This window comes from Macrobrachium rosenbergii, chromosome 41 (genome assembly GCF_040412425.1).
Source record: "Macrobrachium rosenbergii isolate ZJJX-2024 chromosome 41, ASM4041242v1, whole genome shotgun sequence".
Lineage (NCBI taxonomy): Eukaryota > Metazoa > Arthropoda > Malacostraca > Decapoda > Palaemonidae > Macrobrachium > Macrobrachium rosenbergii.
In genome coordinates this window covers 12,892,881-12,920,380 of record NC_089781.1, presented here as the reverse complement: position 1 = coordinate 12,920,380, position 27,500 = coordinate 12,892,881, and the positions used below count along the sequence as shown (strand labels likewise).

Sequence of the window (27,500 nt, the reverse complement as noted above, 5' to 3'; positions counted from 1 at the left end):
AAGAGAAGATAATATGAATGAATGGCTTATCGAGCACCACCGCTCTATGGTGTTCGACCCACTGCAGTGTCCATCAAACTGAAGCCTTTGACGTGCTTGCGCAAGCAAGAATTACAGAGCCTGTAGTTGCCAATGGCTATGTAGGCGTCATTCCGTGGAGTAAATGAACCCGCAGAATAATGATGAAAATTGAGTTGATGGAGACTCATAAATCTTATAGTTCTGTGTCACCTCCCCCTTCAAGTTATTCGATTTGGTTGGGGAAAATGATTGTGGGGGTCACATAGTTTTTGAAAAGGCAACTGCTTTTAATATGTTTTGTATATGCTTTTTTAGTTTTCTGTAATAGAAAACTGTTGTGCTGGCTTTGTCTGTCCGTCCGCACTTTTTCTGTCCGCCCGCAGATCTTAAAAACTACTGAGGCTAGAGGGCTGCAAAGTGGTATGTTGATCATCCTTCTTCCAATCATCAAACATACCAAATTGCAGCCCTCTAGCCTCAGGAGTTTTTATTTCATTTAAGATTAAAGTATCTATAATCGTGCTTCTGGCAACAATATAGGATAGGCCACCACTGGGCCGCCGTGGTTAAAGGTTCATGGGCCGCGTCTCATACAGCATTATACCGAGACCACCGAAAGATGGATCTATTTTCGGTGGCCTTGATTATACGCTGTAGCGGCTCTACAGAAAGCTCGATTGCGCCGAAGAAACATCGCAGCATTTTTTACTTGTTTAGTAATATCACTGAATATTTGTATTTGCCTCCGCCGCAACTCTTAGGTATATTTCTAATAATTTACGAATACTTTGCGCTCTCTTTCCCTTCTCGACGTCTATTGTACAGGAATCAGTGTCCAACGACTCTGACCTGACCATTCTCCCATTCTCCTAGGTCACTTATTTCTGCTTCAGGTGCTGTGTATTATTGTTGGTTCGATTCTTGCCGCCATTTTGGCGGAGTCTCTCTCCCTTCAGGCAATATCTCAACGCATAACAGGTCACCACGTGTCGTATCAACCTTCTGGCACTAAACAACGCTGGGATTGCTCGATTACGGATGAGAATTTCAAAAAATAAGAATTGCTATTTACATACTTTAGTAAAGCATTATAACTGAAACGCATTTTGTTCGTTCCTGGGAGAGACTAGTCAATCTTCATGTTTATAAATTCGCATATAAAAACTCGCAATACATTCAGTACTATCTGCACAATGAATTTTATCGAGGCGCTGGTGCAGTCTGTGCTCAAACATCTGAGCATCCGTCGGCTTGTTTTGATATACAGGACGCCTGACTCTTTTCCCATTCATGGTAAGGCAACATGGAAATAAGACTCGAGCTTAAAAATTAATGGGTCTTGCTTATTCCAGGCACCGCGCGGTTACCGTATTCTACGAGCGAATAAAACTCGCATAAAATAACTGACCTTTTTGGGTCAGAACCGAACGCAGGCAATACTAAATTCAGAAAATGAATGACAAAACTGCTCTCTTTGGAAACCACAAAGGGGAGATCTAGAATAGAGAATGGAGGCAATCAAAATGAAAAATGAATAACATTTTGCAGTGGGCATAAAGTACCGTGCAATAACAGTTCTTCCCTCGAGAGGGAACGGGTTGCGTGGTTTTTTTATTACTTTTTTTCCATGGAGTAACAGCACATTTCATAATTCGTAAGTTCTTTGGTTGGTGTTCCGGAATGAGAAGAGAATACAAAAGGTTGTTTGTTTTTCAATACACTACTTTTTTGGTATTAGGTATCCGAGTCACAATTATGAATTGTTAGTAACACGTGTACACACACACATACACAGAGAGGGAGAGGGAGAGAGAGAGAGAGAGAAAAAAAGAGATACAGGAATGTTGGCAATAATAAGAAAATTTTATCTTAATTTCATCCACAAACCAGAAAAACAAAATATTATAATGAACGCAAAGTAAACAACAGAGAATATTTTAATGATATCATTTTGTTATATTATCAATTAACGTTGTAGATTTGTTCGTACTCCTTAACACGCTAACACGCACAAATACACAAACAATATATAATATATATATATATATATATATATATATATATATATATATATATATATATATATATATATATATATATATATATATATATATATATATATATATATATATTTCACCCATTTATCAATTTCCGACCTACAATAAGCCACGTAAGCTCTCTCCAAAAGGGGTTTTCGTACTGAATTCACTTCTGAAATCTCTCTCTCTCTCTCTCTCTCTCTCTCTCTCTCTCTCTCTCTCTCTCTCTCTCTCTCAGTCATTTCTGAATTATATTCCATTTTGAATTTCGAAGCCGTTCGCAGACGGAAGATTTATATCACAATATTATACGACCTTCATTAAATTTCGGCATCGGGGATACGGTCTGGAATCCTCCGAGGGGAGAGTCCTCGGCCGTTTGTTAAGAGCGATAGGCTGGAAACCGTAATGGAAGGCTGAGTGATCCCTCGCTAAATAGATAAAGGGCCTGGAAATACCTTTCGTTCGAAGGACGTCAGTGGAAGGCGAAGGCTACTATATTCTTGTTTTTTAAACATGAGGGACTACCTATTTTAACATCGTATTAAAAGAATATATTATATACATGAAATAGCGAGCGAATCAGGTAAAATCAGAGAGAAACACCTTTCCATCTTTCTTTGACAATGTCTAAGAATCTCATTAGGGTCTCGACATTTTCAAGAACTATTTTCATTAATGGAATGAGAAACATGCTGTAATGTAAATGGTGCTTGCAACAGGCATCTCAGCATTTCGTGCCCTGTGCTGTCATAAGTATGGGGATGTATCAGATGAAGAATGTATTTTATTAATTTTTTTCGTCTTCTGTATCGGATAAATCGCTTGAAGAATGTATTTAATTTATCCTCTTTTTCTTTGAATTTATCACACAATTGGACAGTGGTAGCGTCTTGTCCCTGTATAAACAAGGTCGTTTTCTATTACTGCATTTAAGGGAAGACTATTGAGAAGAGCAGGAGGATTCCAGGCACGTAATCCAGAGGTCAGGTTCCCGTTCGGGCGTATTTTCCCCAGAGGTTCATTTTTCTCCAGAGCAAATGTCTGTAGGAATTTTGCCTCCTCTCTCTCTCTCTCTCTCTCTCTCTCTCTCTCTCTCTCTCTCTCTCTCTCTCTCTCTCTCTCATTTTCTTTGTCCTGTCTGGTCCTTCTCCCCCCCTCTCCCTCCCCTAGTGAGAGTCCCTAATCCTCTCGAGCAGTCATAACTCTTTCCTCAATGCAATTAATCGTTAATTTCCCCGAGGATATCTCTGTGTTGTGGGTGGTTCCTCTGATACAGGCCAGATTGTCAATCATTTTAACAGATTTCGGAGAAAAGGTTCATGGTAGTCCCATCCAAGATTGCTAAAAACTTTACTATAATATTCGGGACATTACTCATATGACTTTGATGTAAATATGAAGAAGTTTTATTTTTGTTAATTAAAAGTATTTGACAAAACAATATGGCAAAGTTTCAAGGTCACCAATGTTCAGGACAAATTGTTATGTTTTTCTTTCTCGCCGCCACGTTATGTTGTGCCACAAATAGTCTTTAGATTTATAATATCAAAACAAAGAATCCCCACAATTACGAAGAAGCTCTTAACAGAGAGGAAAACACTCCTCGGCACGTAATTGCTCTTCGTTATTTCCCCCAACTTCAGGCAGAAACAAAGGTGTTAAAAGCACGGGGGTTATTGTAAGAAGAAGAAGAAGAAGAAGGAAGGAAAGCAGAAGAGGAAACCAAAACCTAATGTTAACTTCCAGCCGGAACGTTTTAAAAAAGATTTTTCTTTCGGCCCCTAAAAGAAATGGAACTGAAAATGGCCTTGTTTCCCGGCATCCATTTCCTGGAGAAGTCCAGATGGATATTAATGTGGCTCCCGATACCTTTGGCCGAGGGCTCCCCCTTTTTCGCGGCCCGTTTTCTGTGCTGTCTTTTTTTTTTTTTTTTTTTTTGAGTAGTTTCATTACTTAGCCAATAATTTATATGCTAGGAATTAGGTAAATTATTGTTACTGATATTGTCGATGAGATGGGAGGATACCTTATGAGCTTTAAAAATTCACTCACGAGTAACATGCATCTTTAAGAAAAGTCTCTTTGAAGGGACAAAAAAGATATGACCGTCAGTCAATGAGAGAGCAAAAATTTTGATATTTCACGGAGGAGGACAGAAACATTTACAAATATTAACTTAAAAGGAAAAAATATCTTAACAAAAATCACTTAGGAGGGATAATAAACTTGACAGTCACTCAAGAGGGTTTTGAGGTGGTTACGTCATGTGGGAAGAATGGAGGATAGTGGGTTGATGAAACGTTTGTACAACTGAGAATTTTTAGGAGGAAGGAGAACCTAGAAAGTAGCAGACAGATGGAAGTTCCTCATTGGACGGGTGGGTATCGTTCTCGGCTAGCACTCTGCTGGGCCCGCGTTCGATTCTCCGACCGGCCAATGAAAAATTAGAGAAATTTATTTCTGGTGATAGAAATTCATTTCTTGTTATAATGTGGTTTGGATTCCACAATAAGCTGTAGGTTCCGTTGCTAGGTAGCCAATTGGTTCTTAGCCACGTAAAATAAATCTAATCCTTCGGGCCAGCCCTAGGAGAGCTGTTAATCAGCTCAGTGGTCTGGTTAAACTAAGGTATACTTAACTTAGCAGACAGATGGAGTCGAAGAGGTAGTTAAAATCTAGTTCCATAATGCACAGAAAATACAAAAGTACAAGCAAGAGCGATGCGGAATGGGTAGTGAGTGTATGAGTCTTTTGTGTACTTGTAGGAAGCGGCTATTTTTCTTGAAATTTTCTGCACATTGGGTTCATCCATGATTCAATACCGAAAGTCTGAACGCTGCAATGGCCAGTGTCCTTTTTTTTTTTTTTTTTCGGGAGTCGCCACCAATTGGGTGGAAGGAATCTTGTTACATATAACTATGTATATCTCATCAGGGGGAACCATAGGGAAAGGCATCGTAATCGGGTACATTTATTTTGCCAACGTTTCACGAGTCATGGTCGCATCCTCAAGGCTAGAATAAAACTACAAACGCGAACATTAAAACTAAGCATTGCATAAACCATAAAAATTACGCAATATTTGATAAAATTCAATGAACATCAGCGTGTAAAAAATTCGACAATAGTTTATAAACATCTTAAAACAGGAAAATATACTAAACATTAAAATTATGTACAAAATATTTGTAAAATTCTAAAAACAGGAAAATTATATAAAACACTAAGATAGTATGGCCATTCTGTACCTTATCCTCGCAAAGGACGGGCAGTGACTGAAAGAATTTCATAAAAACAAATAACGTACCTAAGGCGATAAACAACTGAACAGAGGAGGATTGTGTATATGTATATATATATATATATATATATATATATATATATATATATATATATATATATATATATATATATATATAATATGAATGTGTGTATGTATGTATGTATGTTTGTATGTGTATATTTATATATATATATATATATATATATATATATATATATATATATATATATATATATATATATATATATATATATATATATATATATATATATATATATATATATAAATGCATGCATTTTTTTGCAGCTCTTCAGTGTAGGGCGGCCGAAATAAAATTTTAACAATTTCATTTCGCATTATGGAAAGCTTACTCAAATTGAAATCAGTGGTCGTTCTAGAAATACATTCTAAAATCGTTTTAGAAACTCGAAATCAAACTTGACAGGGCAGTCAAGCTTTCGTAGGAATCTGACTGGAACATTCCAGACAAAATACTCGGATTCCAAGTTTAAAATTAAATTCATTTTCTGTTAATTTGCGCGTTCCTTTTAGACCTGTAAAATTTATCACCGTCTGTAAAGTAGTACTTAAGCAACGATGTTCATATGCAGTTTTGTTCACAACATTTCAGGCTCGTCCCCCAAGAAAGACAAGGTGAGATAACTAATTAGAAATAAATCTGTTTGAATGCAATAAGTAATAGAGAAAATACATATCTTCAGCAGCTTGAGTTTTGTAAATCAAATTCTTATTTATCAGTAGGGATTGTCATGTATAACAACTTCAGGTGGCTCGTGATTAAAGCAGACTCCAATGTTACTTACCTCAATATCACTTCTCTGATTACAGTATGCACTACAGCATCGAATAATACTTACTTTAGAGAAGCAATAGGTAACTTTTTACTGTTTTTTTTATGCCTTGCACGTTTCTTTCCACTATTTGAAAATTACCCTAGAAAAAATACTTACCCAATCTACTGGTAAGGAAATGTTCCACGGTCTCAGGAATCGCTGCCCGTCACGGTGGAAAAAGAAGAAGGCATTGGAGAGAGAGTATTTACTAGGGTAACGAGCCTCCCCAGTCCCTCTCGTCATTTGATCTCCACTCTCTCTCTCTCTCTCTCTCTCTCTCTCTCTCTCTCTCTCTCTCTCTCTCTCTCTCTCTCTCTCTCTCTCCCTCCGCGCGTTCTCCGCATTCCTCCGCCTTTTGCTGGGATATTCTCCGCACTCGCCTCCATTCCAGAAAACGATGTGAATCACCTCCAGCAAAGCTGAGGAGAGAACGAGATGCAGATTTCTGTCCACGGGCCGGAAGGAGCATCTGTTGGCCGAACCCAAAAGTGGGAGGGTGAGGCAGCAGGAGGAGGATAGCGAGAAGCCAGAAGAAGAAGATGAAGAAGAATAAGGGAGGAGGAAAGACAAGAAGCGAGGAGGAACATGAAGAAAAAGAAGATGGCATGCAAATTATTCCTTTGAAGGTCTACGCAACCCCAAACTTAAGAGTGAATGCATAATAAGCTGCTCATCCGCTTTCCACTGGCACGCAATAACTCTCCTAACTAAGAGAGAGAGAGAGAGAGAGAGAGAGAGAGAGAGAGAGAGAGAGAGAGAAAGGAAGTGGATGCTTGGTGCATACTGATTTCGCACAAAAGCCTCCTCTTAGTGGAATAGAGAGTTTGCTTGAATGCGTTGCTTTGAATCTAAGTGACTTCTTTAAACCCTCTGCGAGCAGAAAGAAGGCCTCGTGAGGATCTGATGAATTTAAGAACGAACTTGAATAACACTTTGCAGCCATTCGCCTTCACTCGATGAAGGCCCCAGCCGTTATAACAAGAATTTAATTTTAATAATGGACTTCCTAGTGATCTTTAGGCATAGTTTACAATACCTGAAGGAATCGCCTGAAATATAAAGAATTCCTGATTTATTTCAAGGAAACACAAAAATGTTTTGTAATTCATAGCAAGAATAGATTCTGTCACAAAATTTAATGTCGTAATTGAAATTCTTGATGAAACAGAATAAGCTTATTTAGGTTGTGTCGGTATGGTTAACCTTAAAGAAATAAAAACGCTGCCATCCTTCCTACCCCCTTGTTCCTGCCCCGTTCCCATTCTCACCCCCCCCCAAAACACCTTACCCACTAGGCTTTGATGAAATGGATAAAAAAGAAATAGAATTAGAGTATTCACTGCACCTATATTCTTTTTTTTCAGTTATTTTTTTTTTTCTTTTTAGTGGCTGAATAGTAAGGCCTGCAAACTGACTGAATTTAAATGCGAAGAAATACCCTCGCAAGGATACAAACTTAAAAACTTAACTAAATATCATCAGAAGGCAATGAAGGAAATTCACCCTGACGTATCGTTAATTTATACGACCTGGGGTGACGAAGAAATTCTTATTTTTCCCCAACTTTATTTGAGTGGGTTTTTCCTGAAAATTAAACAGCCTTCGTCAAAGTGAAGGTTCCTGTTATGGATGATCACCAGATCAGTTCAGGGCTTATTTCCCTCTAATATGGGAAAACTTGTCGGAAAACTTGGAAACTTATCATCTTTCCCTTTCTTTCCTTTTTTATTTACGTGCTCGTGCGCATGCGTGTGCACGGGAAGAAATTATGATCAAATTCTGAATGAGATCAAATCAAGCTGGTTAACTGTGTGTTAGATCCGAAATTAATACAAAAGGCATATCATTCTTTTCCAACTGGAAGGTCGATGTTTTATGCCGTTATAGCATGGGCTGACTGTGTTTATAAAGAAACTGGTAAAAGTAAAAGCTTGATTCACAGTATTGTCTCTGTTTGTTTTTTTATTTATTTGAGTTTTGTATCAGCTTTATTTTTACGCTTTTTTATTTATATATTTGCTCCATCTAGTATTTTGTGAGTAGTTCACATATATAGTTATCTACATACACATTATTTCAATACACACACACATACACGTATGTTTGCTAGTGTACATACGTGATTTTTACTTTTTTATGCATTTTGTCTTCTGATCAGAAATGAATAAGTTATTGTCTGTGCTTTAGTACAGACAATATCCGTATCGCCATTATCCGGAACTCAATATTATCTGACACGCCCAGACCAGGGACCGAGGCCACCAACATATATGATTATATATATATATATATATATATATATATATATATATATATATATATATATATATATATATATATATATATATAAGCTTGAAAATATTTGAAAAATCCACCCTCCGATTATTGGTAATACTGTGTGGCCTCACGAGAATGTTGGTAATACTGCTTACACTCAAACCAACTGAGAAAGGGTTTTTGAGGGGGTGGGAGAGGCCTCGAGAAGTTTCCACGGTGGATGGTGTTGGTCGGATAGCTGGGCCCCATGGGATAAGAGGGGCAGTGTTAAAAGATGGAGAGAGAACAATAACTGAGGTATGTTTACATGGAAGCCTAAGTACAGTAACACACACACACACACTTCTTTAATTTTTTATTTGTATTTTATGCTAAAGTATTATCGATTATTTTTTATTGTATTTTCTAAATTTTTTTTTTTCAAACCAAAAGATAAATGTAATCGTGTGCATAGGGTATGTACATATGCAACCACTCATTCGATGGTGTCTGTGAATTTGCTACAGCTTGTTTGGTTTTGTCTTGCCTACATATGAAATTCGTATTTTAATAATTTTACAGTGATTCGAGATGAAATATCAACAGTGATAAATATTCCCTTGTGTACTGTTATGATATATGTGATAATTATATTTAGAGTCAACCAAACATGTAATGAAATACGGTACAGTGAATCAAGCAAAGCAAAAATAAGTGGCATCACATACCTACATATGTACGCATTCATTCAATGTTGTCGTGAACTTCCTGGAGTTTGTTTAGTTTCGTGCTTTTATGTTTATAATACAGTAATTCATATTTCATTAATGGGTATGTACAGTGCTTAGATGCGAGAGAGAGAGAGAGAGAGAGAGAGAGAGAGAGAGAGAGAGAGAGAGAGAGAGAGAGAGAGAGAGAGAGAGAGAGAGAGAGAACAACAACTGGGGTTGTTTACATCGAAGCCTAATACGGTAACACACACCACTCCTTCAGTATTTTATTTATAATTTATGCATGGGTACATACGTATGCACTCACTCATTAATTCCAATAACTTTTTCGTAGTGTTCTGAAAATGAATTTGCTTTAAATACTCGTCATCGAAAAATACCATAAGCACTAAAGATGTAAACAGAGAGTTTAGTAAAGTATTGCACAAACCCTGTATTACAAACCGAACGAATTTTATTTTTGATGGATTGTAATAGGCTAGGCTTTCAAAGAAGATTACCAAACTTATGGCTTATGTTACATTTCATAACCATCTCTTATAATTAACAACCACTTACCAAAGAACTGACATAAACACATCGAGTATGATATAAAGAGACAAATTAGGAAACCGCTGTTATGCAGTTTTGAGGCGTTTTACTGTAACATAAAGTATGTTAGTTTACCTTTGTATACCCATTTTACATTTATGCACAAAAATAAAAATAATAATTCCATTAATACATTCGCTTCTTTTAGCAACTTAAATCTAATTCTTTCACTAGTAGGCTCAATCAGCTGATTCTGAGAACATAAACAGTACAAATGGCAGGATGATTTTTTTTTTTCACATATCACAATGAAGATGTAACAAGAAAAGGATACAATATAAATGGATTCTCTAAGTAAAATAAGTGTTTCATTACCATTATCTTTATCTTAAATACAGCTGTAATGGCCTATTTGACCTCTGCAACTGGATACTGTGAGTGTTACAGCTAGGGTAGCCTAGGTAATTAGTTCACACACACATTTTGTATCTCATGTATGGTTATACAATATGATAACAACTGATAAGAAAGTTGCTGTATAAAAATACATGAATGGTCATAAAACCATGGTAGGCTGTGGATAAACACAGGTAGGCTACCTGCCTAATGAACTGTGTCATTTATGAGAGAGAGAAAAAGAAGGGGTTGAATTTATTTTCAAAGTGTATTTATGCAGTATATTTTGCTAGAAATATGGGGGGAAAATGTAGATAATTGCCTCGTGCATAAAGTTTTCAGTTTAAAGTTTGATGGTTGTTCTTTATTAGCATACTGATTGCTTACAGTTATGTGGTATTGACAAGGTTAGATGAGGAAGTGTATGGAGTTGCCCTTGAACACCCTAGATTTTTTTACTGGCAGTTATCTGGATTTCCTCATAATCCGACGGGACCTTGGCTCTGTTAATCCGGATAATTGAAGGATTACTATATCATTACTTATGGAATTCCCAAGTGGAATTATTCATAACATGATAGATTTAAGTGTTGTATATTGCAAGCAACACACAACAAACATTAAACAAGTAAAATATGCGCCAAAGTTTTTTCAACGCAATCGATTTTTCTGTACAGCGTATAATGCTGTATGAGCCGACGCCCATGAAACTTTCTGCCTCGGCCCGGTGGTGGCCTATTCTATAGCATTGCCAGATGAACAATCATGGCTAACTTTAACCTTAAATAAAATAAAAACTACTGAGGCTAGCGGGCTGCTATTTGGTATGTTTGATGATTGGAGAGTGCATGATCAACATATCAATTTGCAGCCCTCTAGCCTCAGTAGTTTTTAAGATATGAGGGCAGACAGAAAAAGTGTGGACAGATAAAGTCATCTCAACACTTTTCTTTTACAGAAAACTAAAAGGTAACAGAAGAATTAACAACTTCTCCTTCCGTCTTGAAGATTTCAGACCCCACCCAAACCTAGCTCTCTTGAAGAATTAAGAAGAGGAAAGTCTGTTTTTAGAAAACTAAATTGAGAAATGTATTTGTTCCCCAAAACATGTTTTAAAACATTTTGTCTCTCACTTTTTAATCTTGGGTTATTTTTATGATTTTCTTTACCTTTTTTATAATATATATCGGTTCTCTTTACAGTATATATTTTTTTTTTGTTTCTGCATGTGGTTTTTTCAACTTCTTTCAATATTTTGAGAGACATTCGAGAGGAAGTCGAACTTTTACTCCGAAGTAAAGGTGCTAATGATCATCTGCTCGTTGAAATTACTTTTCGTTATCATGCCTAAACTCACAGGAACACGTGGTATTTAAATTAAAATGCAAAAAGGGGGAAAGATCAGACAAATAGTATGAATTCTGACCAGTTTCGTCCTATTTATTCATTGCCAAGAGGACTGATACCTGGTAGAGGAAATTTGCATTTTATAGACTAGGTTGAGTCACAAAACAAATATAAGTAATCTTATGTGACAGAAGGCAAGCAGGCCGTGTACAGATCTTATTGTTACTAGTTTTTGTTCTTATATTGATTTTAATTACAGGATAAAATGCCATTTTCAGAAGAAATAAGGAGAAAAGATGGTAATGGAGAAGAAAAAAAATTATATTCTATAATCAGTGACAAGTAACTAGATAGAGAGTGTAGAAAAGATGTACGGACTGATTAAGTAATAAAAGACACTCTCTCTCTCTCTCTCTCTCTCTCTCTCTCTCTCTCTCTCTCTCTCTCTCTCTCTCATAACTACATTTCCCGTTTTATTTTCTTCACATCAATCTTTAATGCAATTTACACTCCAGCCAGCGTTATGTTTCACACAAGGAAACAAGCTCTTGTAATTTTGTTTTCCTGGACAAGGGAAATGACCCTTTCAGGTCCCTTTGTTTGTGTTGCTGCTCTCTATTATTATTATTATTATTATTATTATTATTATTATTGTTGTTGTTGTTGTTGTTGTTGTTGTTGTTGTTGTTGTTGTTGTTGTGTTCTTTTTTAGACTGAGAAGAATTCGAGAAAAGTACCATTGCCCAATTCAAGCCGGATCTCATTAGAAAATCAGTGTTAGTATTTTTCCATTTTAAGTGAAAAATATAGTTTTATCAAATAGATTTATGGCTTTTATATTAGCACCCTCTCTCTCTCTCTCTCTCTCTCTCTCTCTCTCTCTCTCTCTCTCTCTCTCTCTCTCTCTCTCTCTCTCTCTCTCTCTCTCTCCTTTCACATTGCAATATATTCAAGCCGGCTGCAAAAAGAGAAAGCTGGCTCATAAATTCGCAAAAACCGACTTCCAGGGACGCTGCTGAATGGAGGTGAGACTGGCCTTATTTTCCCTTTTTCTGTCATTCGTTTCTTCTCTCCCTCACTCACTCACTGTCTCTCTTTCTTCTTTTGCGTATTTGCTTTTCTAACGCCTTTTATAATAAGTTCATTGGAATCATTTTCCTTGTTTAATCTCATTAGGTTTCATATGGCTCAGATTCGTCTCCTTATTTTTTAGTGGCTTTTTAGTTTTCTGTAAAGTAAAACCATTGAGATGGTTATTAAATTTTGTCTGTCCGTCCGCACGTTTTCTGGCCGCCCACAGATCTTAAAAACTGCTAAGGCTAGAGGGCTGCAAATTGGTACGCTGATCATCCACCCTCCAATCGTCAAACATACCAAATTGCTGCCCTCTAACCTCAGTAGTTTTTATTTTATTTAAGGTTAAAGTTAACCATAATCGTGCGTCTGGCACCGCTATAGGTGCCAGCAACAGAGGCCACCACCGGGCCGTGGCTGAAAGTTTCATGGCCCGCAGCTAAGTTTCATGGGCCTTGACTTGGAGTTTCATACCGCAGTATACGCTGTACAGAAAACTCGATTGCGCCGAAGACATTTCGGCTCATTTCCTTACTTGTTGTAATATTGTGTAAAGTACTATTATGCAAAATATATTCACTACCATAAGCTTTGTACGAATAATTGAAAATATAAATATGTGTGTGAATGTATACATATACCAATTTATTAAAATCAAATACGACTGTGAATGATGCGTCAAATAATATATATATATATATATATATATATATATATATATATATATATATATATATATATATATATATACACATGTATTCACACTGATATATGTATACATTCACACATTTATATGTATGAATATTTTTTTATGTATTTATCCCCAAAACCTTTTTCTCGAGGACGGAATAGTACCATGGGCTGCTACCCTTCTGATTTTCAGCATTAATTTTGGGATGAGGTTGCTAGTCCCACGCCTTGTTCAGGAACGTTGGAGGACTTGTATGTCGGTGGTCTCTGGTACTTCTTTGTTGTATCCCATTCAATTACTGATCAGACTGAACTTTAATCAACTTCGCTAATCGAATTCCCAGTGATATATATATATATATATATATATATATATATATATATATATATATATATATATATATATATATATATATATATATATATATATATATATATATATATATATATATATATATATATATATATATATATATATATACTGTATATATATTTATACTGTATATATATATGTATATATATATATATATATATATATATATATACTGTATATATATATGTATATATATACATATATATATATATATATATATATATATATATATATATATATATTTATATATAATATATATATACTGTATATATATATATATATATATATATATATATATATATATATATATATATATATATATATATATATATATATATATATATATATATATATATATATATATATATATATATATATATTTTTGGACGATGTCCTGTACAAAGCATGAAATTCTGATGCATTCAAGACTTAGCAATTTTTATTTAGCTTTTTTCTTCTGTGGAGAAAAACTACAAAGCTGGCAACCAATTAGGAAACACTTCAGTTAATAGCCATTTTTTTATTAATCCTTAAAGGTAAGCTGGTTGAGTAAATCATGAAACTCTTTGTTTTGTTGGAAAAAAACGAAATGGTTCAATGTTTCATTGCTCTTCAGACCAGGAAGTCTGCAAAACAAGAAACGTCGTCTGAACATGAAACATTTCCGATGTTGGCAGCAATAAAAGCCAGTATTTGTAGCCACATTTCGAAGGAGCATATTTTAGGGCCAGTATTGATGCCCATATTTTGAAGGAGCAAATTTTAGGGCCAGTATTGTTAGCCACATTTTGAAGGAGCATATTTTAGGGCCAGTATTAATAACCACTTTTTGAAGGAGTATATTTTAGGGCCAGTATTGATAGCCACATTTTGAAGGAACATATTTAATGGCCGGTATTGACAGCCACATTTTGAAGGGACGTATTCCCGTCACTTTACTCCCAATCTTGCTACCTCTCTTTATATGAGGCGGAAATAAACAATAAAGATTGTCAAGCACTAAGAGTTAGCATTCTTGGAATCAACACCACTGAAACAAAATTAACCAGAAGTTTTCCTTCATTTTACTGGAAAACTATGAAATGGGCTGCCTTACAATAATAATGAAACAGATTTTCATGAACTGATGGCACCACGTAATACTGCATTAGTTCTTCTGAATATTTCTAGATATTTGTTAGTCCTTTCCTTATTTTCTATCCTTCACACGTGGAACTTCTATCCTACGAAAGCTTGCTATGTAGATAACGGTCCTTTAGGCATTTATATGAATGTTTGCTCCTTTTGAAGAGTTAAGATAATACTAATAAAGAATTTCAGACTTGTTTTGAGGTAAGTAGCATAGATCTGTGTCACACAATAGGCCATCCATATGTTGTTGGCATAATTAACCAAGGAGGCTTGATTAATGTCTTTTAGGGTGAAATCTTAACCAAAGAGCATGATCTTGGTTGAACGAATCTTAAGAACAGAATAAGTGGAAAATAAAAATGAATATAGCATTTTTTTCAATCTCATTCTTTTGATGGTTTGTGTTTACAGCTCCACAAAGCCTTTTAATGTTATGAGACTGTTATTTATAAAAAAAAAAAAAAAAGACTATTTAAAATGCTGTGTAAACTTTAGCTTCAGATTTCTATGGTTTTTTTCCAAGCAGTAGGAGAATTATTCAGTGAATAATAACTATTCTTTATAAACTCAAAACAAGAAGATTCCATTCTTTACATTTACTGCACGTGGGTACACACACGCACACTCACACACACACACACACACATATATATATATATATATATATATATATATATATATATATATATATATATATATATATATATATATATATATAATATATATATATATATATATATATATATATATATATATATATATATATATATATATATATATATATATATATATATATATATATATAAAGGCAAATGCTAAGTAAAGGACAGTAAGTCGAAAGGCCTAGCACCACTCCGTTGTTTCACTTTCCTTCTTGGCATTTGCTCTAATTTATGTATTCATCACGTTCCATATTTTCGTTTTCAGTTATACATACATACTTACATTATATATATATATATATATATATATATATATATATATATATATATATATATATATATATATATATATATATACATACACACACATGTACCTGTGTGGGATCATTGAATATGACGATAACCATAGCTACGAGGGGTTCAGTCTATCTTTTTGATTACAGAAAGCGTTACATTTGTATAATCATGTATGCATATTATTTCTATATTGCTCTGATTTGGTTTCAGCTAACATAAAACCTATTTGTCGAAAGTGAACCCTGCGAATTCCTTCATCAGGATCTAGTCATGTTACATTTAAAAGAATGTGAAGAAAGTATTAAAGTAAAATTTTGTTTGAAATAGGTATTTAATTTCATTCTCTCTCTCTCTCTCTCTCTCTCTCTCTCTCTCTCTCTCTCTCTCTCTCTCTCTCTCTCTCTAATGAAAGTTTCATACTCAATATGACTGATGTCCGATAGAAAAAAACTCAGCCGGTGAACTGTCTGATGCGGGTTTTTGCCTTTACGTCTATGATGTATTATCCACTTAATTTCTGTAGGTAAAACTTCCAAGTAACGACAGTAAGATACACAACAATTACTCATTCGGTGTAGAAAATCTTGGTCTTCACGCATTCTCTCGAGTGGGGTCATCGTCGCATTTTTCACTCTCATTCCGTCTTTACGAAGGAGATACGATGCTTATCTCCTCCTGTTATCGGCAGCCATTTCCCCCCGAGACTGAAACATTTTGGGAATTTGTCTTAAGTAAACGGCCCTTATAGACGTCCAAAGGGATTTCGGGGTCTTCCATACGTTATGTCAAATGGAGACGCATTCCCGTCTTTCGGAGTCAACCGAGACGTTTATCGCCTCGGTAAAAGTCGTTCTGGGTCGCTTATCTCTCGCTTCAAGTCGCCGCGTTTTCGTTTTTCACTCGGTATTGATTGATTCCACTGTCGAAGTATCAGCTTATGGTTGATCTGGTTGAGAAGAGGCATTCACCTTCAACAATCTGACTTTCGGAAGTAATGTGATATCCCTGTCTGTGTCCACGTGAAATTTCCGTAGGTTGCGTTACGTATGTTTTTTTTTATAGCAAAAAAGATAATACCTGTAATTATTGCTTCTTATGTGGGACCATTCTGTTTGGAAAATCTTGGGAAATTCGTCCTTGCAAATGCTTTTTATGTTCATTCATGTCGAAAAAGCAGCTTTTGGAAAAGAATAGTCACTAATATTCATAAATACAGTCATTTGGAGAAAACTTTGTTTTTTACATTATAATTAATATTCATAATAGCGATGATGGAAATGATGAAGACCGTGAAAGATGACTTCATCGAGCACTACTGCCCATGGTGTGCATGCAATTTTCATTCGAATACTTTTCCTGTTTTCTGTTCTACGGAGGGCGCTGAATACCTGCTCTGATTTCGTAGTACCATTATCATTATTTCATCCAGAATCTTGCTTTGGGAAGACTACCCGCCAATCACAATAGTAAGCAGAGACAATGATAATGATGTTGAAGACAGTAATAATAACAGGAAATGGCGATTGCCTCACTAAAAATAGTAGTAGAAGCTGTTGTTGTTGTTGTTGTTGTTGTCGTTATTGTTGTTGGCAAAATATTCATGACGGTGTTTTTTTTTATTCTTTCCGATATAAGAGAATGACTACGCATCACGTGGCGTAGCCTTCCAAAATATTGCCTTGAAAAATTCAAGAACTGCTGAATAACGCAGCCGACCCCATTGTGCATATTTCGAAAAAAAAAAAAAAAATAGGTAAGAAACAATGCCATGTGAACTGCCAATATGCATTTGGTGTGCATGACGCTCTACCCAGCTCATGTACGGCAGAATGCAGCTTATCCGCTAGTCCCCCCACCCCATTCTCTCTCTCTCTCTCTCTCTCTCTCTCTCTCTCTCTCTCTCTCTCTCTCCCCAGCCAACACCCAGCGCATCATGGCTCGGAGTCACGTCACTGCATGGTGTTGCTGTTGGATGAGAATACATCGTTTCCCCGTTTATTTTTTCTTATAATTTTTATTTCTTGTTTCTTGAATGGAAAACTGATGAAATTTTTTTCTTCTGTACATGATATCTCTTGTACCCCTTCTCGATATTTAACTATTTCATTGTGCTTCAGTGGTGATATGCTCTCTCTCTCTCTCTCTCTCTCTCTCTCTCTCTCTCTCTCTCTCTCTCTCATTATTTTCATTTTTGTGTTTTTTTCTAACTTTAGAAAAGTTGTAAATGTAGAAGGAATATCATGTTTCTTTGTTATATTCTCTCTCTCTCTCTCTCTCTCTCTCTCTCTCTCTCTCTCTCTCTCTCTCTCTCTCTCTCTCTCTCTCCCAAAAGAAAGAAGCAATGTTCCGACCGTTGCATTATCCTGATTCTTTTATTTTATCGGTTATTCCACTTGCAGTGCAAAAGAATTTTCCATTTCCAATTCAATCTCACTCTTATTTTTTTTTTTTTTTGTTATCCACATTCATGTGTTTTCCGCTGCACATTTTGCTTTCACATTGCCGGAATAATGTGCTGCTTGGATGTCTGAAGCTTCCTGCTATTATTTTCCGTAGGAGGGGAGTGCCGTCAGTGCACCTCATGCGGTGGCACTGTAGGCATTACTTGAGGTTCTCCGCAGTGTGCCCTCGGCCCTAGCGGCAACCCCTTTCATTCCTTTTACTGTACCTCCTTTGATATTCTCTCTCTTCCATCTTACTTTCCACCCTCTTCTACCAATTGATTCATGTGCAAGTGCGAGGTTTTCCCCTTGTTACACCTTTCAAACCTTTTACTGTCAATTTCCGTTTCAGCGCTGAATGACCCCATAGGTCCCAGTGCTTGGCCTTTGGCCTAAATTCTTTATTCAATTAAATTCAGTGCTGCTATTATTTTCTTGGAAACAAAAATCGTTCGAGAGGTTGCCTGTACTTCCTTTAATAGCTGTAACTCGGAATTAGGCTCTGATCGACAGATATCTTGTTTGGCCATCTTTCGTAAGTTATACTTAGTAATAAGCTTCCACTTTGGCAAGGCTTTTCCATTAGTGCGTGCTACTTGCGTTGCATAGAGTTTGTTTCTGTGTTCATATCTCAGCTCCTGAGATGTTTTAGTCTTCAATCTTCATACCCCTAACCTACAATATTCTTCATGGCAGAGTTATGGATGCTTAAAGTCATAAGTCAAGGAAAGAGTATAATAAGGTTTTAACATTATAATCTTTTATGTAATGTGGCACCCTTGCGGCAACTTTTTATTATTTGCAATAACTGTTTATGTTGTTTTGCGTGTATAGGTGTGCAGTAAACGCACGTACACACTTACATACGTGTGTACATATATATATATATATATATATATATATATATATATATATATATATATATATATATATATGTATGTATGTATGTATGTATATATATGTGTGTGTATATAAATATACATGGTGTGTGCATGTGCATGTATGTATGTATGTACATAGATAACACATCCATATATGGCTTGCAGTCATACATTATCAGTTTTACGAAAGTGACAACCACCTTAATTTACACTCATTTAGTTTGCCATATTTCTGAAGCGCGTTCTTGTTAATAAAAGTCAGGAGCAGTAAGTAGAAAATGGATTATCGCAAAGCATGTAGTAATGGCAAACTATAGGAAAGGTTTATCACTCGAATTATTCTTCATGGTATCTATCATCTATCTATCTATCTATCTATCTATCTATATACTGTATATGTATGTATGTATGTATGTATGTATGTATGTATGTATGTATGTATGTATGTATGTATGCATGTGTAATTTTAATAACCAGTAGTTGTATATGTGTATGTATATATATAATATAAATATATATAATATATATAATAATATATATGCGTGTGTGTGTGTGTATTAGCTGACCATATAATGAAAATTTTCTACTTTGCAATTACCCTGTAGATAATTATTAACTTCATCAACGTAAAACTGTCATATATTTGGAAGCTATATCGAATCGTATTCAAACACAGCTGTATATACTTATTCTCTACCATTTCCGTATATCATCTTTGTCTGTGAGTTGGACATCAATCATAAGTATGCGTCGATGGTTGTATTTGCATAGATACTATTTTGGTATATGCAGTCTTAAAACCATTATAAATAAAAGTAGCAATGTTATTATTAGTCGTAGTAACACATTACTTTAGTAATAGTGGAATAAAGAGAAAAAAAAAAGGAGGTAAACCCCTGTCCACGAGATATTCGAAATTGAAAGAAATCAGCAGTTTTAGTTCACAAAATTTCTTCATTAAATATAAAAAAATCTAATTTTCGAACAATATCTAATCAACATCATAGTACTTATTTACTATAATATCCACTCCCTCAGGATATCACACGGACGTGAGTGCCTGACCTTTGCTCCAAAATCTTGAGTATTGACCGGCCATCTTACCCAGTTCACGCGATAAGTATATTATACATATCCACGAACCGAGGGCAGTGACTGTGTCCACGCCAGGAGGCGAGACCAGGTTAGTTAGTAGCTTAGCGACCTTTGTGATCACTTGACATCACGAGAGACTACCGTCTGGCGTAAGTATTGAACGAGGTTGTTCTTTTGAGTCAGTCTGTTCTTTGCGAATGAGTGCATTTATATGTGTATATAATTATATATATATATGTATATATATATATATATATATATATATATATATATATATATATATATATATATATATATATATATATATATATATATATATATATATATACATATATATATATATATATATTGTTATTATGTGTTTATAAATAATTTATATATATATATACATAGGTGTGTATATAATTAAATATACACACATATATGTATATATATATGTATATATATATATATATATATATATATATATATATATATATATATATGTATACATTATGCATGTGTGTATGTGTGTTTGTGTGTGAGTTTGTGTATGTGGCCGGACGATTTAGGCAGTTTCCGCCAGAAATCATTGTTACCAGTTGTCAAAAGCAATGAATTATGTACGGTGATTAATTAACTGTGGTATACTGCAACTAGGGTGGAGATTAAGATGCGTGTATGCACGTATATTATACATATATATACATACATACATACATACACACACACACACACACACACACACACACACGTGTTTCCTGGCCACTAAATTTCCACTGATGCTCCTTGTTTAGTGTATCATTAATTTTCTATTGAAATTTCATCGTGATTTTTTTTTCAAGCTTGGCAGTCCCTATGTTTTATTATAATTTGTGCCATCCCTTTATGAAGGTACACTATTAGTTTCAGATACTCTAATTTCATCAAAAGTTTAAAGTTTTTATAATCAAGTTTACAGTCATGCATATGTCATGCATTTTTTCAAGAGCATGTTTTTCATTGTTGTTTATCTCTGCTGTTAGTTGTTGTCATTAGAAATGAATGCCCATGAATGAACGCAAAATAACAAAACATAAAAGGAAGGAAAAATGCAAAGTAAAATTATTAATATGTCTCAGAAGATTCCCCCTTTTCACCATGGTGGTGGCTGACCCAGCTCTCAGAAAAATCGCAGTAAATCAAACAGTCAAATGAGGGGCCTCATTATTGGTGCGTAGCGAAAGCAAATGTCAGGAAGCCCACAGTCGCATGATAATGACAGAATTCGCCAGATAATAAAGACGGGGTCAGAGAGTGGAGTCGCACACACAAAGGACGCAGGAAAGGTTTTCTGCAGATAAGGAGGCCAGCTTGCGTGTCGCAAACGAAGAGAACGGTCTCTCATTCCGCACGATGCATTCCTCGGCTCGAGCAATCAATGTTGGGTAAGAAGGATTCGCTGCCACTTGGCAACAGTCAGACTTCTTTTCCAGTATTTGTCTGGTTTTCTGTCGTGTCTGGGTTTGGGAAAGAAGATCAAAAGGGAAATTTATTCCACCCAAGAATTATTATTACAAAGTTTTGGAAACCGACACTTTCAAGATTACAACAATTTTTTCCAAGAGAAAAAGAATATTAAAGGGAAGTTTATTCCACCCAAGAATTATTAAAAAGTTTTGAGAACCGATACGAGCAAGATTACAATAATTTTTTCAAGACAAAGATTATTTTAGGGAAATTTATTTCACCCAAGAATTAAGATTACATCAAATTTTTGGATGGAATTAATTTTGCATAATTATGGAAAATGAAAACTGACACAAGATTACTCAATTTCACTTTACCTCGAGGGATTATAATTTATTTCAGCAGCCGTAGATGTGAGCATTTATCATTGTTATAAAAAAAATTACAGTGGCAACAAAGTCATTGTAACCTTAAGTTTTACGTAAAAATCTCTTTCTCTCTCTCTCTCTCTCTCTCTCTCTCTCTCTCTCTCTCTCTCTCTCTCTCTCTCTCTCTCTCTCTCTCTCTCAGTTATAAAACTCACTCATTTTATAGTAAAACCAGAATCGATTGGCATAGCGAAGCAAGGTGGATTAATAGTGTCAAATATACGAAATTAATAGTATAAAAATTGTACTGAACATGGATTTTTAGAGAATTCTTATACCTGTTTGCCCCAATTTTTTTTTTTTTTTTTTTATTTCTCAACCAAAAATTTTTCCATTGAATTTTCATTAACACAAGATAACAAAAAAAAACTTGTGCGTATCGCAAATGTGGCATAATTTTGAAAAGCGTTGCCAATTATACAATACGGAAAGTATTTTAATTTCATTTACCCCCAACAAAACAGTGGTGTGTCCCTTTCAAGCATATTTAACTGCCCAGGCGGAGAAGAAGTTGTCTACAGTGCTTTCGAATATTTTCAGCAGAAAAATGAAGACGGACCTTTGATATGTCAAGGTTGATGGATCGTATGACTGCTGCTGCAACAGTAGTAAGTGAAAGAATTATATTTTGGCCTGTCTTTCATGAACCAATAAACCATCATTAAAAAACTGATAGTGCTTGATGATTTTACTAAGTATGTCTTACTTCGAAATTATAGCTCTCTATATATCTAGATATATTATGTATATATATATTATTTATATATATGGTGTGTGTGTGTGTGTAATGAACAACCAAACCAATGAAAAGACTATATAACTTTAGACTCAAACCTCAAAGCATCATCAAATTGAAAGCCATAGACCTAGGTCTTGGATTAAAAGGCTCAGTATCACCCTAGATGAATCTTGAAAACATTCTCCCATATGGTATCTGTTTTAGCTCCGCCTGCAACTCAAATTTGGTTCCACAGTAGTTAAAAACCAATTGTTGTTGAAATTGCAATGTTAGAAGACGTGCCCATTGTAATGACCAAAATGCCCTCTTGGCTTCTCGATTTCTTGACACTTTTTTTAATACACTTGCTACCACAAAGCGTAAAATCTAAATGATTAACCAAAATGAAGAAATTCTGACGCTAGTGGGTTCGATCCCTGCCACAGGCATCAAAAATCCTTCATCTGGTTCGTCATTTAGATCTTGGGCATTGAAAGGACAAGCATATTAAAAAAAAAGTGTGAAGAAATCGAGAAGTTAAGACACACGCACACATATATATATATGTATATATGGATAGTTAGATAGATAGATTTGCGGCCTTTGCCGATCAGAAGTGATCTCACCCCTGGAACATCCTCGCCAACAGAGCATCATCGAAATGGGGGTTTATTTTTACTAGGGATGGGCCCTTCCCCATTCTCAGCTCCATCAGTTAGCCAAGATCCTAAGGCGTCTCTACTTTTATGTAGAAAACAGCTGATTCCTTCGCATGTTTCCTGCTCACCGTAGGAAACATACCATTCCTTGATGAAAAGCAATCACTCCTTGGCTGTAGGTGGAAAACGTTCCAAATCGCACTCTGAAGTACAGCAAATCCAGAGCGCCTTCCACACTGCACTCCTCAGAAGGTGGGGACACCAATCCAGAAAGGAAAACCCATTTCGCATATTTTGTCGACATGGAACTTACGGGTTTTTACGCCACGCCAGAGGTTGCCACCGCAGTATATGCGAAATAGGCACACGATAGCAGAAAAAAAGAAACGATTTCACATATGTAAAAGGCTGCTGCACCTCTTAGGGCACGTTAGAAGCCTCCACCGCCATCGCCAAGGAATGATTACCCACACAGAACTCGTCTTTCTTGGGTCTCCTACGTCAACATTGTCATGGTTTCCTCTTCTTCTGGAAGTTAATCACGTCTTCGCTAAAAGCAGTGTCGTCTTCGCTCACTAGCCCAGTAACGGTATTATTGATCTTGCAGAATTTTCTCTTCCAAAAAGCATCCACGAGTCTTTCTCTTCATTTCGTTTTATCTGTTCTAAATTGACTTAAGATTTTTCCATGAGTTCATTTCGTAGGTTAGACACAGTTATCCCTGGTTTTTTAATCTGACACATGACGCGTCTGGATTCTGGAGACATTTTCGTTTACACTGGGGCTGCTCCTGTCTTCAGGAAGTCTTGAGGATTCCTTGAATGTCAGTGACGTCCAGTAGATGATAGGGGTTTAGAGTAATTCTTCACCACTTTTTCTAATTATATGGATGCGCATAGAAGTATAATTATATGCAAATAACTCAAGATCCATCAGCTGAAGGGAATTCCTGTGCAAGCTTCGGTGACTCTTTGGAGACGCTGAAGGCCAATCTTGTGAAAGTTCGCCAGAAGTCGACACGATGTGCATCTGTCACTCGACTTGTTTTTACATGTATGTGTGTGTCTGTGTGTGTGTGTTTAAATAGTGAATCATTTTCTTTTTTTTGTTATTTTTTCTGGAAGAAGATTTCAAGAAAATATGTTTTAATTTCACTACTAATTTCAATACTGCGGACTTTTCATTAAAGAACAGAATAATTAAAAAAATCTTGGATTTTGATATGAACAACGGATTTATCAAACATTTTACCTGTAAAGTTTTATTTGCCTTCATATATATATATATATATATATATATATATATATATATATATATATATATATATATATATATATATACATATATATATATATATATATATATATATATATATATATATATATATATATATATATATATATATATATATATATATATATATATATTTATACAGTATATACATACATATATAAATGTATTATATATATATATATATATACATATATATATATATATATATATATATATATATATATCTATATTTATATATTATATAAATGTATATATATATATATATATAAATAATTATATATATATATATATATATATATATATATATATATATATATATATATATATATGTATATATATATATTTATATATATACAATTATTTATACACACATTATATATATATATATATATATATATATATATATATATATATATCGAGAATGTTGCTATGCTCTAACTCTCTTCATGATTATCTTTATCATACCTGGTTTGCATTCACATGCGCCAATTCCCAGAGGTTAATTACCCCTGACTGCCACACAAACACAATCATCTTGATTTTGCACTCCCGTATGTAGCAAGATTTATCTGCCTAGATTTCTTTTCATTTGCTCATTAGCCTCTAACTCAAGTACAAAGGAGCGAGTTATTGCAATTAAATAAAATTTCCATTGTCATTAGACTCTAATTGTAGTTGTTTTGTTCATTTCAATGAGCCTTGATTTATATTAAATATTTCTTTCATTATCGTAGTTGAGGGCTAAACATGCTTCCTTGGGTTTTAAGAGGCATATTAGGGTTACACAAGATAAAATTATCCTTTTACTTCAAGCTCTATAGCCTTATGATTTAGAGCTGTCATTTCTTGCATAAAGGTTGACTACAGTTCGAAGTAAGACATACTTTCCAAAATGAAAATTTACTATCAGTATTATATATATATATATATATATATATATATATATATATATATATATATATATATATATATATATATATATAGCTATATATATCTATATTTATATATACTGTATATATATAGCTGTATAGCTATAATATCTTGCATAAAAATATACTACAATTCAAGTAAGACACACTTCATGAAATCAAAATTTACTATCAGTTTATATATATATATATATATATATATATATATATATATATATATATATATATATATATATATATATATATATATATATATGACTATTTATCACATCACCGTGATTCATATAATCAAGAAAGCTAATATCCAATAATAATATATTTTCTATATGTTACCGATTTTTTAAAACCGTCCCGTGGGTCAACCAGCGACGGACGAGGACTCAGGACTCAGGGACGCACTAACCCAGTCGGCCACACGACGGTGGACTTATTATCAACTAAAAAATTCCCTTCGGTAACATATATGAAAATATATTATTTCGAGGTAGAGCGAATCGATATTAAATGACGTTTGTAACTTTTCTGATTGTATCAAAATTTATATATATATATATATATATATATATATATATATATTTATATATATATATATATATATATATATATATATATATATATATATATATATATATATATATATATATATATATATATATATATATATATATATATATATATATATATATAATTTCACTGTGTATATATAGCTATAATTTCTTGCATAAAGATTTACTACAATTCGAAGTAAGACACATTTCCCGAAATCAACAAGCAATACCAGTCTTTGAACGGGGGTTTATTGGTTCATGAAAAACTGGCTGGTGATCTTCTTAAACTTTTCGATGCAACAAAAATACAGTTCTTTCACTCTGTCTTGTTGCAGCAGTCAAACGATCCATCAACCTTGATATATCGAAAGTCAGGTTTTTTTTTTTTTCCTGCTGAAAATACTTGAAAACGCTGTAGTAGACTTCCTTTGCCTGGGCAATTAAACGTGTTTTAAAGGGACACTCCATTGTTATGTTGGGTTAAATGAGTTTAGAAGACTTCTTCACCGTATAGTACATTTTGGCAATGCTCTTCAAAAACTGTGCCGCATTTGAGATACGTACAAGCTTTTGTTATCTTGTGGTAAAGGAAACGGAATAGACAAAATTTTTAGTTTAGAAATGCAAAAAAAAACTGGGGCAAACCTATATAGAATTCTTTAAAATTCCATGTTTAATACAATTTATTTAATATGAATTTCGTATATTTGATACTACTGTATTAATCTACCTTCGCTCCGCCCTGCCAGTCGGTTTTGGTTTTACTGTAGTATTAACCATCTCGACGAAATCTTGCTGATTACGGAACGTGTATTTTCTACGGTTAGATCCATTATTTAAGTTAAGTGGTTGTAGTGTTATTTTTTTATATTTTATGATTTTATGGCATACTCGTGCACATCTGTATATAGTAAAAAAATCTCAGTCTATTGTATCTTTTTCCTTGCTACATTATTTCGAATTTCAAGTAGTCTATCACTACATTTAAATCTGATGCTATATTGCCGTAGACTTCAAAAGCATTATCGTGAAAAAGAAAACCGAAGTACAGTGTACAACTTTCTTGTTATCTTCTTTTTTCTCACCCTACTATTATTATTATCATTACTATTTTTCCCACAATCTTCCTAGATTTGTAGCTCCTAATTTTGACCCAGGTTGTAACCTGCTAATTTTTTTATTTTTAGACCAACACTTTTCAAAAAAAAAAAGTAACCTTAGTTTAACCAGACCACTGAGGAGCTGATTAACAGCTGTTTTTAGGCCCCAACACTTTTTACGTGGCTAAGAACCAGTTGGTTACTTTGCATCCAGCCCATTGTGGAATCCCAAATTATACTGAAAATGTTCCTTCACCAGAAATAAATTCTTGGTTCATTCGCCGGCCGGACT

At 34.4% G+C, this 27,500-nt stretch overlaps 1 protein-coding gene across 3 annotated transcripts in view; it reads left to right on the top strand.

The window, feature by feature from the left end:
- Positions 1 to 27,500, top strand: part of LOC136826658 (ankyrin-2-like) — a 745,006-nt gene that overhangs the window by 708,712 nt on the left and 8,794 nt on the right. The window contains exon 1 of one of the 3 annotated variants that reach the window (XM_067084013.1): positions 20,049 to 20,193. The exons of the other annotated variants lie outside the window; for them this stretch is intronic. The gene's annotated coding sequence lies outside the window, so the exon portion shown is untranslated. Of the gene's footprint in view, positions 1 to 20,048; positions 20,194 to 27,500 lie in introns of those variants that run through there. 3 annotated transcript variants of the gene reach the window in all.